This window comes from Diabrotica virgifera, chromosome 1 (assembly GCF_917563875.1).
Source record: "Diabrotica virgifera virgifera chromosome 1, PGI_DIABVI_V3a".
Lineage (NCBI taxonomy): Eukaryota > Metazoa > Arthropoda > Insecta > Coleoptera > Chrysomelidae > Diabrotica > Diabrotica virgifera.
Genome location: NC_065443.1, coordinates 250,271,749 through 250,285,340, shown reverse-complemented (window position 1 = coordinate 250,285,340; position 13,592 = coordinate 250,271,749). Strand labels below are relative to the sequence as shown.

Here is a 13,592-nt window from a genome sequence, read left to right as displayed (position 1 = left end):
TGTATTCTATTTTCTTTGATTTCAGGACATTCATTAATAGTTTATCCCATACTTTGTCGAATGCTTTATTATAGTCAATAAAACACACATACCTATATATTTTGATTTATGTTCAGGCATCTTGTATTAGTATATTAAGCAAAAAAGGAGCTTCACGAATTTCTAGGCCTTATGGCGACGAATCTTGGAGCAGGCCCGAATCCACAAAGGATTGTCGAGCCAAAGATGATGATTAACTATTTAGATGGGAAATAAGCCACAAAACACCTTACGTCTTTAGTAACACGTTTTTGTTGCGAAAGTAATGACATTTTTTTCATCTTCAGTAAGAATCCTCCACAAAACTGAGTTACAATATTATACTGTCGTATATTATGATACATCATCATATCATCATCTTTGTTCTGAAGCTATTTCCTTGTGGCATTTTTATGATTAACTATTTATATGGGAAATAAGCCACAATTAAATTGAAAAAAAATACTTTTATTAACGTTTCGACGCCCAAATCGGGTGTCGTTGTCAAAATACAAAATACTACTAAATTAAACAAAAATGTTGTTGCTAAGTAAAAAAATCCTTCTAATAATTTATTTAATCTGACTCATTTATATTGGCAATTCAGACGTACATTATACATTTTGAAATAGAAGACTTTAAAATGATATCGCCAATATTTATGAGTTGCGTTCCTGGGACGACTTTACTAAAAGATAGTTCATTCGATTACATGAAATCAATCCCAACTCAAGAATATCCATCACAAAAAAAATCATAGCATGTGATCTGTATTTAAAAAGACAACCAAATGCAACGATGGCAGTAAAATTCTCACGTTAGAGATTCCATAGTAAATCACGAGGGAAAATCAGGAAAAAACCTCGTGATACTATCCTGACATCGTAAGTATTTGGTCTTACATTTAATTTACTCTCAAAACCTAATACCAAATTTTGACTTTAATATAATTAAATTATAAATAATATTAATAGTACATAGATATACAATAAGTAATACTAAAATATAAAATATGTACTAACTCGATATGTTATTGACTTACTAATCGTGGTATTTTCTTTCTATTGACTTTCTCTTTCAGTATGGGTAACTACCTATTATTAATAGATATTAACAGTATCTATTATTATTTATAATTTAAACATAATAAAGTCAGAATTTGGTATTAGTTTTTGAGAGTAAATTAAATGTAAGGCCAAATACTTACGATGTCGGGATAGTATCACGAGGTTTTTTTTCCTGGTTTTCCCTCGTGATTGACTATGGAATCTTTAACGCGAGAATTTTACTGTCATCGTTGCATTTGGTTGTCTTTTTAAAGACAGATCACATGCTATGATTTTTTGTGACGGATATTCTTGAGTTGGGATTGATTTCATGTAATCGAATGAACTATCTTTTAGTAAAGTCGTCCCAGGAACGCAACTCATAAATATTGGAGATATCATTTTAAAGTCTTCTACTTTAAAATGTATAATATACGTCTGAATTGCCAATATAAATGAGTCAGATTAAATAAATTAATAGAAGAATTTTTTTACTTAGCAACAACATTTTTGTTTAATTTAGTAGTATTTTGTATTTTGACAACGACACCCGATTTGGGCGTCGAAACGTTAATAAAATTATTTTTTCAATTTAATTGTGGCTTATTTCCCATCTAAATAGTTAATCATAAAAATGCCACAAGGAAATGGCTTCAGAACAACATAAAGATGATGATATGATGATGTATCATAATATACGACAGTATAATATTGTAACTAAGTTTTGTGGAGGATTCTTACTGAAGATGAAAAAAATGTCATTACTTTCGCAACAAAAACATGTTACTAAAGACGTAAGGTGTTTTTACTAATTGAAATTTCCGGAAACGTTAAATTATAGTTAAAAATCTAGATCCATTCCTGCACTATGTATACGAATACAAATCGTAACTTTAACTCCGATCTGCGAAATGTTCGGAGTCTCAGCAAACCCCAAACTATCATTAAAAAAATACCCAAGGTACTCGAAATCTAGTTTATTGCTTATAGTACGTTACAGATCGAAAAGCGATTAGTACTTTCTCTTTTTATTTTTCTGTCTCCCAAATCGGGATAGACTGATAGTCCGATGCAAGTCGTCAGTTGTGGTCAGAAGTAAGTTGAAGTGAGGTGCGATTTTTATTGTAGAAAAAGTAACGACTACGTAAGTGATCTACTTTCAATAAGGCAATACTTAAATAATTTAGGGATTTATTTGTTTTTAATATTATTAATGTTTTAAAAAATTGATATATCATTAAAGCTTAGTTGAAAGCTCTTTCTACCTTGTAATCACCCCAATCTAAATAATCCTTCATGATTTATTATGTATTTTCTATAATTTTTTCCAGTCCCTTTATTCCGCATTTTTTTCTAGCTTTTGTTTTCTACTCAATATATCTTGTAATTAACATCTTATATTATCCTATGTACTTTTATTACCCTGAATATTTTAAACGACCGGTCGGCAAGCTTTTTCTATAAGGGCCACAAATATTATGAGGATGTTGGTGCCGGCGACATTTTACCTAAATTTACTACATTTTAAAGATAAAACTATTTTTTGGCCTTTTAGTAAATTAATTTGGGTGGGTATAAAATTAAGTGAGGCTTATAAACCTAATGCGATTTTTAAGGTTGTACTTAACTTGAATGATTTTTAATGCCTGCTTCAATTTTGCAAAGATTGAAAAAATCCACTCACACAGATATGTACTTATGTTTCTTATCTTTTTCTGTATATTTGTTTGTCCCTTTAATATTTATGGTCAATAAACTACATTTTAAGTTCTATTATTGCGCACAGTTACCCGACATATGCGCACCATTAGCCGAATAGTTCGTGTAATTGTGCGCGTTACACTAATTGGAAATATCGCCCCTCACTGTTCTACTGTTCAACCATTCATTGAATAAGGTCCGACCAATATACCAATTTGAAGTATATCTTCAAAAAAGTTGGAAACTGAAATTTGCAAAATATCCTGACTTAGCCTTAGCTGCGCACCAATAACCGAATCTCCCCTACATCATTTCTATAAACTACAAATGGGTTTTTGGAAAATCTCCTTGTTAAGTAAAATATTTTTAAAATTAGCAAAGGTTTTTAAACTGAGTTTGGAGTTGTATGAACACATTTTTCATTTTAGTATTTTGCCATACAAAATTCCCCTTGCTCCTTCAACGACTTTCTTGCAGTTCGGGAAATGGTCGAGCTTTCTTTTACCAATATGTTTGATAAATTGTTTCAGTTTTTTATACAATGAATTCTTCTTCTTCTGAATACATCTCATATCTCATCTTTGATTTACTTTAGTTTGTCGGTTAAATCAGTCAGAAAGATCTATCTACTGGTTATTGAATAGATCTTCCAGAGGATTTTATTTAATCTCCTTTAAAACCTATTTAGAATGTCACCCCAACTCACAACTGAGCCACCTCACTTCACTGTAATAAATGACGTCACCATAGTCAAATTCCAGATCTTCCAGGAACTTTTCGAAGGTCTATGATGTGATTTTTTCTTATAGAATTGACAGTAGATACAACCTTGGCCATTTTTTATTTCTAAAATAATAAGTTGTCCCACAGCGTCTATTGATGACTATTACAATTAAATATCAAGGGAGCAGCTGAAGCTAAATCTTTCTGTTTGGTAATGACTCTTCCTATACCTACACCTGTGTTTTGACAGCTCATTTTCTTGCCTTCGTCAGTAGTAACACTTATTTGTTAACTTAATCGTAATAACTCTAAGGCTTGTTTCAAATAACGGAATAACCCGTCCCCTAGAGACGTACTCTTCTGGTCAGAAGTGCACATTTTTATAGGCTCTTTCAAACAGCTCTTACTTGCGAGGGCCGCACCGTAGTGGTTTACCGGTCGCATGCGGCCCGCAGGCCGGTGGTTGCGGATCCCTGTTTTAAATTAATTTTTTTCATGTGTTCTGTAATTAATCAATGTTATTTCCTCCAAATATTACCGATAACCTTATCATTGTCTTGTAAGTTGTTTCTGTCATTTTATTTTCGTTTGTTCTCTTATTATTTTATTACTATATTGAGATAGTCTTCTCTTTTCTGTCAATTTTATTTATTTTTATTTGGCGTTAATTTGTCCTGTGAATAACGGCAGAACACCTAGTAGAACGATTAGCGGAACTAAGGTGGGACTTCGGCCAGTAGTAAGACTAAAGAAGAGCTGGATAGACGAAGTGAGAACTGATGCAAAAGAGATATTGAAGATGGACAACTGGAGGAGAGCAGCCACAGACAGAGATATTTGGAGACGGATGCTGGAGGAGGCCAGGGCCCTACTTGCGCTGTAGCGCCACAGGAGAGAGAAAACATGTCGTGCGTTTCTGTTACTTCTTTTTTAAAATTACTTTGATTCCTAGTAATTTCCCCTCTCTCTTCTTATGTTATAAACCTACCTTCTTTCAGGTCACATTTAATTAAATTATTTGTTCATATATTTGTTTGGTGCTTCAGTTTTCAAGTTGAAAGCCGAATTTAAATACTATCTATTACAGTTCCATATCGTACTTATTTTGGACATAAGCCTCATCTTATCTATTTAAGTATATATACTCTCGGTCTACAACTTTCTCCGTCTTCCGATACCCATTCGCCACTCCTCTCTGTCCGCATATTGACCTACTTGCAGACCTCTTTCATCCATGGCTTTATTTATTCTTGCCTGCCACCTTTTCCTCAGTCTACCTCTTCTTCTTCTACCTTGCAGTTTCCCATTGTCTATTTTCCTGGTTTATATACAGTTTTGTTAGTATCCATCTTATTCCAGCATCTCTCTTAATAACATGTTTTAGCTCATCTTTGAGATGAGCCTCTTTTTGGTGCTTCTAAGCTATTTATGTGCTACATTTGTTACCTACAATTTCTAAAAATAACTGTTCCAGATATTTATGGCATTGGCGAAGAATTGCTGTGCAATTGCAGACAATGATGTTTAACTATTTTTTTTTTTCATTTCTGCGAGACCAATGTGTTGCTTTGTCTACTTTGTCAAGTTTATAGAAATAATATCTGAGTGAGCGATGTCCAATGAGAACACCTGTAGTACCTCCAATTCAGTTTTCTAAGGTCCTAAAAATATTTTTAAGTAGTTAACAAAACAATATGTAGCATTAAGCTATTTTTTCCCATTTTCGGACATCTTCCATGGTGCGGATTTTTGAGGTATCCCAGAGAGGCTCTGGTCCTATAAAAGGTGTACTATCTACTTCTTTAGCCAGTCTGGCAGCAATCTCGTTATCAGCAATCCATTATATTGTTATAATATTATATAATATAATCTTATAATATTATATAATATAATGTTATAATATTATATAAGTTACTTTGTTGTGCCTCGACTGTTACTTAAGGATTCTATTTGTAGTTTCAAACTGTTACAAACTCAACAAGTTGTGGATATTAGAGTCTTAAGTTCAACTTGGCTATCATTAATAAACATTTTGGCAGAATTAAGGCTTATGTTAGGTTAGGTTCATCTCTAGGTTAAATTTGTCGGTAGGTGACACTTCTACGAAGTCGTAGAACTCGAATTGATAATGGTCAAATGTATTGAGCTTTATCCTATCGATCCCTGGCAGTTGCTTAAAACGAGTTCCGCCATCTCGTTATCAGTCTGGCAGAATCTGCAATTCACACTTTCTGTCAGTTCGATTTTCTGTGTTTCCTATTCATATCTAGTAGATCTTATGATCTCTTCTTCGAAGGCTTATATATAAAAGCCTTCGAATGTGTTGGACCCATTTGTTCATACCTACGTTTACATTTCATCCTTTCCACACAGTCCGATATTCTTCTTTTGACTGTACTCTTTGCTATGCCAACAACAGATTCTAACCCTATGGATGTTTCTTTTGCCCCTCCCCTGACACGTAGGTTCGCTTTTTCGTTCTCTTCAATACCAGTATGTCCTCGCACCCAGAGTAAACTTACTTTGTTACTTTTCCGATCCTAATTAGATTCTGAAGACAGTTCCAAACTAACTTGGAATCAATCCGATTCGATTACAGAGCCTTGAATGCCACCTGGCTAACAGATATAATCCTTATAGATCTGTCCCAGTAGTTCCTTTTTATTATTTCTTGTAGGCACATCTCTATAGCAGTAATGCTCACCTGGAAAATGGTAGAGTGATTACATAGGTTTTCACTCAGGCTTAGCCTTGGTTTCGCTCCGTTTAGCCCAGCTCCAACTTCTTCATCGGCTTTTAAGCCATCTGTAGCAGACCCAGCATTAATCTGCCATTATGAGATTCATTTTATTAGATTCCCATTCGTCCCGTAGGACGAGTTTTAAAACTTGGAACGTATTATACGGTAGGTATGTATTTTAGAGAAACCCTCACGTACAAGTCTTAACTTCTGTACATTATTTTTAAATGTTGTATGGCATTTCTTATAAACAATTGGAATTTATGATTTTACCAAAAATTTAAGTTCGATAAGCTGCAATAAATTAATTTGTTATTGCAATGAGTTTAACAACCAGACTACTTTGGTATTAGAACGTTTGAGATCAAATAGGAAAAATATTCCGATTCGGATTTTTTGCACATTCTTACTAAAAAAGGACCCCTTTTAACAAATTTGCAGGTTGCCAGGACCAAAAGTGGGTCAAAAATATTTTAAACGTTTTTTTTTTGTTTTTTTCCTAAAATTATTTTTTTTTTGCATGGAACAAAGTTTTTTTAGGTATCTTGGATCATTCCAAACAGAAAAGGTCTGTAGTGACTTTTCTCTAAATTTGATAGTTTTTGACATATAAGTGAATAAAAATTGAAAAATTGCGAGATCGGCCATTTTTAACCTTCAAAAAGTATGTGAAAAACTTAAAATTTGAATGTTGCCAAGGTAGGTACATATTCTTTAATAGTGTAGGAAACAGAGGTTGAACCTTGCAAAATGGACACAAGTCCGGTTTTATTTTTTTTCTGGCATATCAAGGGGTGCTTATTATAAGACTAACTTTTTCTGAAAAAATTTCGCCCCGGAACCCCCCTTTTCACCCCTTTAAAGGGGGTAATTTATGGTTTTTGCAGAACGTAGCCCTTCCTGTACCTTTTACAAAGAATTTCTTTTATAGAAATATGAAGAGGACTATATTTTCTACGATTTATTTGCGACAGCATCTCTCTATCATCCACCGTTTAGCAAGGGTGGCGCCCCAAAGTTGACAAATTTTTAAAAAAGATGTTTTTAGAAAAATATATTTTTCGCTAACTGTAACGGAAATTAAAAAGAAATGCTACGGAGATTATTCACAAATATATGATTGATTTTTTCGTATAGGTTTCACTTAAGGGTAATTGTCCTTTTTTTAATGACAGGGTGTTACATTTTAAAAAACCCCTTTTTATACCATCTGAACCGTTTATGCTAGAGTAAAAAGACTTTCAGCGATTACCCATGTACTGGTGTCATTTACAAATTTGTATAATGCACCCCCATTTTTTCCCCGGAACCACCCAAAAAAGAAGAAGAATTAATAAATAAAGTGATTTTCTTGGAATCCTTCACACACAATGCCCTTTATTAATATGCTTCATATATCATTTTGTGCAAGTTATTATTACCCATGCATGGACACTAAACGCGATTTCCTAGTGTAACCCTTGTAGCCAAAAACAATAAATAAAATGGGGGGTTAAAATTTTTTTTGTTTTTTGCTTTTTGATCCATATGGGCATATGCTTCATCAATAGTGCTTTTCAAAAATATATATGGTTATTGCAACATCCCTGCGCAAACAAACCCTATCCTTGAAAATATACTGCAGAAACTACCCCTATACCTTATCCAGCATGTTTTTACGATTTTCTCATTACCTATTCATTTTTTTAAACAAAACTTATACAAGGTTAAAGACCACTATTTACTCTAAAAATTAGGTCCTATTCATTTTTTTCGTTTAAGCAACCGTTACGGCACAGTGGCGCCGTAAACCTCATATATGCTTTGACGGGCTCCAGTTTTTGTTTATTTTTTCGTCATCTGTTTGTTTTATTGATAAAGTACTTATGTAAAATAAAACAACACAGTGTAACCTACAAATCATGACCTATGCATATTTTACATTCTTTGCTCCCCAAAGCTACAGTGGTGGCCCAAAATAAATTTTTTCATATTTTCGCCACCTACACGCATTTTATTGCGTTAATGCTACCTTAATAGCACAATATTCACCCCTAAGTGGTCGCTAAGCAGTGGCGGATCCAGGGAGGGGTGATGGGGGCGATCACCCCCACCCCTCTCAAACCAAGTGATATTATATTTAAAGATTATAAAAATATTCATTTATTTTTATAGAAATACTTATATAATATTAATATTATTTTTATAAGAATGACTTTTTATGCTTTAGCGACAGTGGCGGATCCAGCATCGTTAAGAGGGGGTGCCAATTGGTTAAATTTCTATAAAAATAAATGAATATTTTTATAATCTTTGAATATAATATGACTTGGTTTGAGAGGGGGGGAGGTGTTCACCCCCATCACCCCTCCCTGGATCCGCCACTGCGTAGCGACCACCTAAGGGTAAATATTGTGCTGTTAAGGTAGCATTAATGCAATAAAATGCATGTAGGTGGCGAAAATATGCAAAAATTTATTTTGGGCCACCACTGTGGCTTTGGGGAGCAAAGAATGTAAAATGTGCATAAGTCATAATTTGTAGGTTACACTGTGTTGTTTTATTTTGCACAAGTACTTTATCAATAAAACGAACAGATGACGAAAAAAAAAACAAAAACTGGAGCCCGCCAAAGCATATATGAGGTTTACGGCGCCATTGTGCCGTAACCGTTGCTTATACGAAAAAATGAATAGGACATAATTTTTAGAGTAAGTAGTGGTCTTTAACCTTGTATAAGTTTTGTTTAAAAATAATACATAGGTAATGAGAAAATCGTAAAAACATGCTCGCCAAGGGATAGGGGTAGTTTCTGCAGTACATTTTCAAGGATAGGGGTGGTTTTCGCAGAGATGTTGCAATAACCATATATATTTTTGAAAAGCACTATTGATGAAGCATATGCCCATATGGATCAAAAAGCAAAAAACAAAAAAAAATTTTCAACCCCCCATTTTATTTATTTTTTTTTTGCTTAAGGGGTTGCACTAGGAAATTGCTTTTGGTGTCCATGCATGGGTAATAATAACGTCCACAAAATAATGTATGAAGCATATTAATAAAGGGCATTGTGTGTGAAGGATTCCAAGAAAATCAATTTATTTATTAATTCTTCTTTTTTTTTGGGTGGTTCCGGGGAAAAAATGGGGATGCATTATACAAATTTGTAAATAGCACCAGTACATGGGTAATCGCTGAAAGTCTTTTTACTCTAGCATAAACGGTTCAGATGGTATAAAAAGAGGTTTTTTAAAATGTAACACCCTGTAATTAAAAAAAGGGCAATTATCCTTAAGTAAAACCTATACAAAAAAATCAGTCAATTATTTGTGAATAATTGCCGCAGGATTTCTTCTTAATTTCCGTTACAGTTAGGGAAAAATATATTTTTTTTAAAACATCTTTTTTAAAAACTTGTCAACTTTAGGGCGCCACCCCCGCTAAACGGTGGATGATAGAGAGATGGTGTTGGAAATAAATCGTAGAAAATATAGTCCTCTTCATATTTCTATAAAAGAATTTTTTTGTAAAAGTTACAGGAAGGGCTACGTTCCGCAAAAACCACAAATTACCCCCTTTAAAGGGGTGAAAAGGGAGGTTCCGGGGCGAAATTTTTTCAGAAAAAGTTAGTCTTATAATAAGCACCCCTTGATATACCAGAAAAAAAATAAAACCGGACTTGTGTCCATTTTGCAAGGTTCAACCTTTGTTTCCTACACTATAAACATCGATTGATGAAATCCCGAAGAGTTTTTTGCAATACAGTATTCAAAACTCCTTTTTTTCTAATTTCTAATCACGCGTGCGCGACACTATTTTCCACCGTTGCATGTGTATAGAGTACCTATGGTGCAAATGAAAGGAATAAAGTTGTTATTTCGTAAACCTGCGACTTTAAGGAAAAACCCCGAAACAGGTCGATTTTTATTTTTAAGTTATGGTATTGTGGCATATACGGTATACTCGTGACGTCATCCGTCTGGGTGTGATGACGTAATCGATGATTTTTTAAATGAGAATAGGGGTCGTGTGGTAGCTCAATTGAAAGGTTCTTCAATTCTCTATTCAGTAATGTAAACATTTACATAATTATTTATACAGGGTGTCCAAAAAATTGTTATTAAATTAAATTATTTGACAAAAAAGAAGTGGAAGGACACCCTACATAAATAATTATATAAATGTTTATATTACTGAATAGAGAATTGAAGAGCCTTTCAAATGAGCTAGTACACGACACATATTCTCATTTAAAAAAATCATCGATTACGTCATCACGCCCAGATGGATGACGTCACTAGTATACCATATATGCCACAATATCATAACTTAAAAATAAAAATCGACCTGTTTCGGGATTTTTCCTTAAAGTTGCCGGTTTACGAAATAACGAATTTATTCCTTTCATTTGCACCATACTGTCGGTGGAAAATAGTGTCGCGCACGCTTGGTTAGCAATTAAAAAACAAAGGAGTTTTGAATATTGTACTGCAAAAACTCTTCGGGATTTCATCAATGGATGTTTAAAGAATATCTATCTACCTTGGCAACATTCAAATTTTCGGTTTTTCACATAGTTTTTGAGGGTTAAAAATGGCCAATTTCGCAATTTTTCAGTTTTTAATCGCTTATATATCAAAAACTATCAACTTTAGAGAAATGTCACTACAGATCTTTTCTGTTTGGAATGATCCAAAAAAATCTAAAAAAAACTTTGTTCCATGAAAAAAAATTATTTTAGGAAAAAACAAAAAAAACGTTTAAAAAATTTTTGACCCACTTTAAAAGTAAGATCTGACCTTTCTGAGTAAGATTGTGCAAAAAATCCGAATCGGAATATTTTTCCTAGCGGATGCGCAGTGGCTTTCTGGACTAAAAAGGATATTATAGCTCTTGGACCCACACTTAAAAAGATCATTATTACCTACCTCCCTCATGAGACTTCGTTTATTCAGTTATTCATGTTGAGTCGGACAACTTTTCTAATACGGAAAATGTGTCGTTTCGTAAATATAGAGGTTTCTAAAATTTGGTGCGTCCGACAACAACTGGAGTAACCTTAAAAATCTGTCGGACTATGTTACCAAGTAATTGTAAATATTGTTATCAAACAATCCTGAAAAAATCAGCCGTGAGGGTATCATTTTTATTAAAGTTATGGACTCATAAAATGAGTACCCCCACAGCTAATTTTTGCAGTATTGTTTGATAGAAATACTTACAATTTACCATTACTACCGCCCCATAGCTCTACTCAGCATGGTATATAAACTATTAGAAAAGCTTCTCCTCAACAGAATTAGTCACAGGATACTAGAAAACGTTCCCATTGAACAAGCTGGCTTCCGCCCTTATCCAAGCTGTACTGACCAAGTGCTGTCATTAACAACTTTTATAGAAGCTAGTTTTCCAAAGAAACAAAAGACATAAATAGATCTAACAGTAGCATATGATACTGTTTGGAGACAGGGATTAATATATAAACGGGCCCGTATTATCCCCTGCAGAAATATAATTAACCTCATTGACAACATGCTGACCCACAGAGCCTTCCAGGTTATAATGGGAAAGGAGACGAGTAGACAGATGAAACTTAACAATGGCCTTCCACAGGGTTCTGTCCTTGCCCCCTTACTTTTCAGCCTCTATATTGCTGACATGCCTGAAACCGAATCTCGGAAGTTTGGATATGCTGACGACTGGACCCTTGCAACAAGCCACCGATCTTTAGAAACTACAGAAATCACTCTTACGAATGACCTATCCATCCTCAGCGAATACCTTAAGAAATGGAGACTACAACCAAGTAGTACAAAAACTGAAGTATCAGCTTTTCATCTCAACTGGCAAACAAGAAGCTGGCAAACAAGAAGCTGGCAAACAGAGAATTGCGAGTGTATTTTAATAACAAGCTGTTGAAACACAATAAATACCCGAAATACCTTGGGGTTACTCTAGATAGAACGCTCACATTCAGAGAACATCTGACGAAAACAGCAGCAAAATTGAAAACACGCAACAATATAATACAGAAATTCTGCGGCACTACATGGGGGTCCACAGCATCAACTTTAAGATCCTCTGCTCTTGGCCTGATATATCCGGTGGCAAAATACTGTGCACCAGTGTGACTAAATAGCAGGCATACCTACCTGGTCGACACTCAACTAAACCGTGCTATGCGTATGATAACAAGCGCAATTAAGCCCACCCCTACGATGTGGCTATCCACCCTTAGTAATATAGCACAACAAAACCTACGCCGCGAACATGCATTGGTTAAAGAATACAACAAAATAATGGAAAGTCGCCAGCTTCTAGTCCACAACGACATCCCCGATATTCTTGGAAACCGTGTCCGATCCAGCCCAAGTAGCACAATCAAAACATTTTAGTTTCATTTAAGGTTTATAAAGGTTTTATTGTGGTAAATAAGAAGATAATGGTTTTAAGGTTACCTTGTAGATATACTGCCAGAACTTTAAAACTGTTAAGCATTTGTCACTAATTTTAAAGTATCTAGTAAGTGTACCAAATAAGACTAATTAATCTTAATAGATAATTTGTCTTATTGTAGTTTTAAAATGGTTTATTCTTAGTTCACTTTAAAACTAAACAGTTTTATGAAGAACTTCCGGACTGTTTGGTTTTATTAGATTCTCGTTTGTGACCTTTTAGTTTTATTGCAGTTTTGAAGATTCTCCTAATATGATTAATAAAACCTATTATTAAAACTACTTGATCTCAAGACTATTATGTCAGTAAAACATATGCATTCAAACTATTTTTTAGTTTTCTTTAAAGTTGCTTTCTTAAATGCAATTAGTAGGCTATATTAAAACAAAACGCTCTTAACTTAATCAATTTGATTATCGTAAAGACCAAACTATGCTTCTTGTTAGAAACTCTTCTTTCATGTCCAAAATGGTCGGCCCTTTATTTTAGAGCGAAACAGTGGTGTAGTGTGTTGTAAAAAGTGAAAGTACAGTTAGTATGGAAGAAATAAGTAGCGAGTACTTAGAATATAAACGAACTGGTCATTTTAAAAGAAAAATACAACACACACAGCACTACGACGTCTCGATTTTAGGTTAGATTCACATTAAAACCGAGTGGCATTATTGACAGCTTGATAGCTTTTATGTAGGATATATGCTCTTGGAAAGGTATAAAATAAAACCATTTGATCTTAACAATTCTCTGTCGATAGACCAAATAGTATTATTTGGATTTCGGCCATATTGCTTTCTGGAGATGCTGAAAACCATGATAGATTACAATATAAGGCTTACATAAAACTTATAAATAAGCGCCTTAAAGTCATAAATTCTATTTATTTTAACATTAAAACATTAAAATTGTAGATAAAATATTATTTTTCTTTT

General features: G+C 33.9%; 1 protein-coding gene across 1 annotated transcript in view; it reads left to right on the top strand.

Annotated features, from left to right (window-relative positions):
* The first annotated feature begins 2,068 nt into the window (after positions 1-2,068).
* LOC114329096 (peroxidase-like) overlaps positions 2,069-13,592 on the top strand; it is a 96,441-nt gene continuing 84,917 nt past the window's right edge. The window contains exon 1 of the mRNA XM_028278109.2: positions 2,069-2,208. The gene's annotated coding sequence lies outside the window, so the exon portion shown is untranslated. The remainder of the gene's footprint in view (positions 2,209-13,592) is intronic.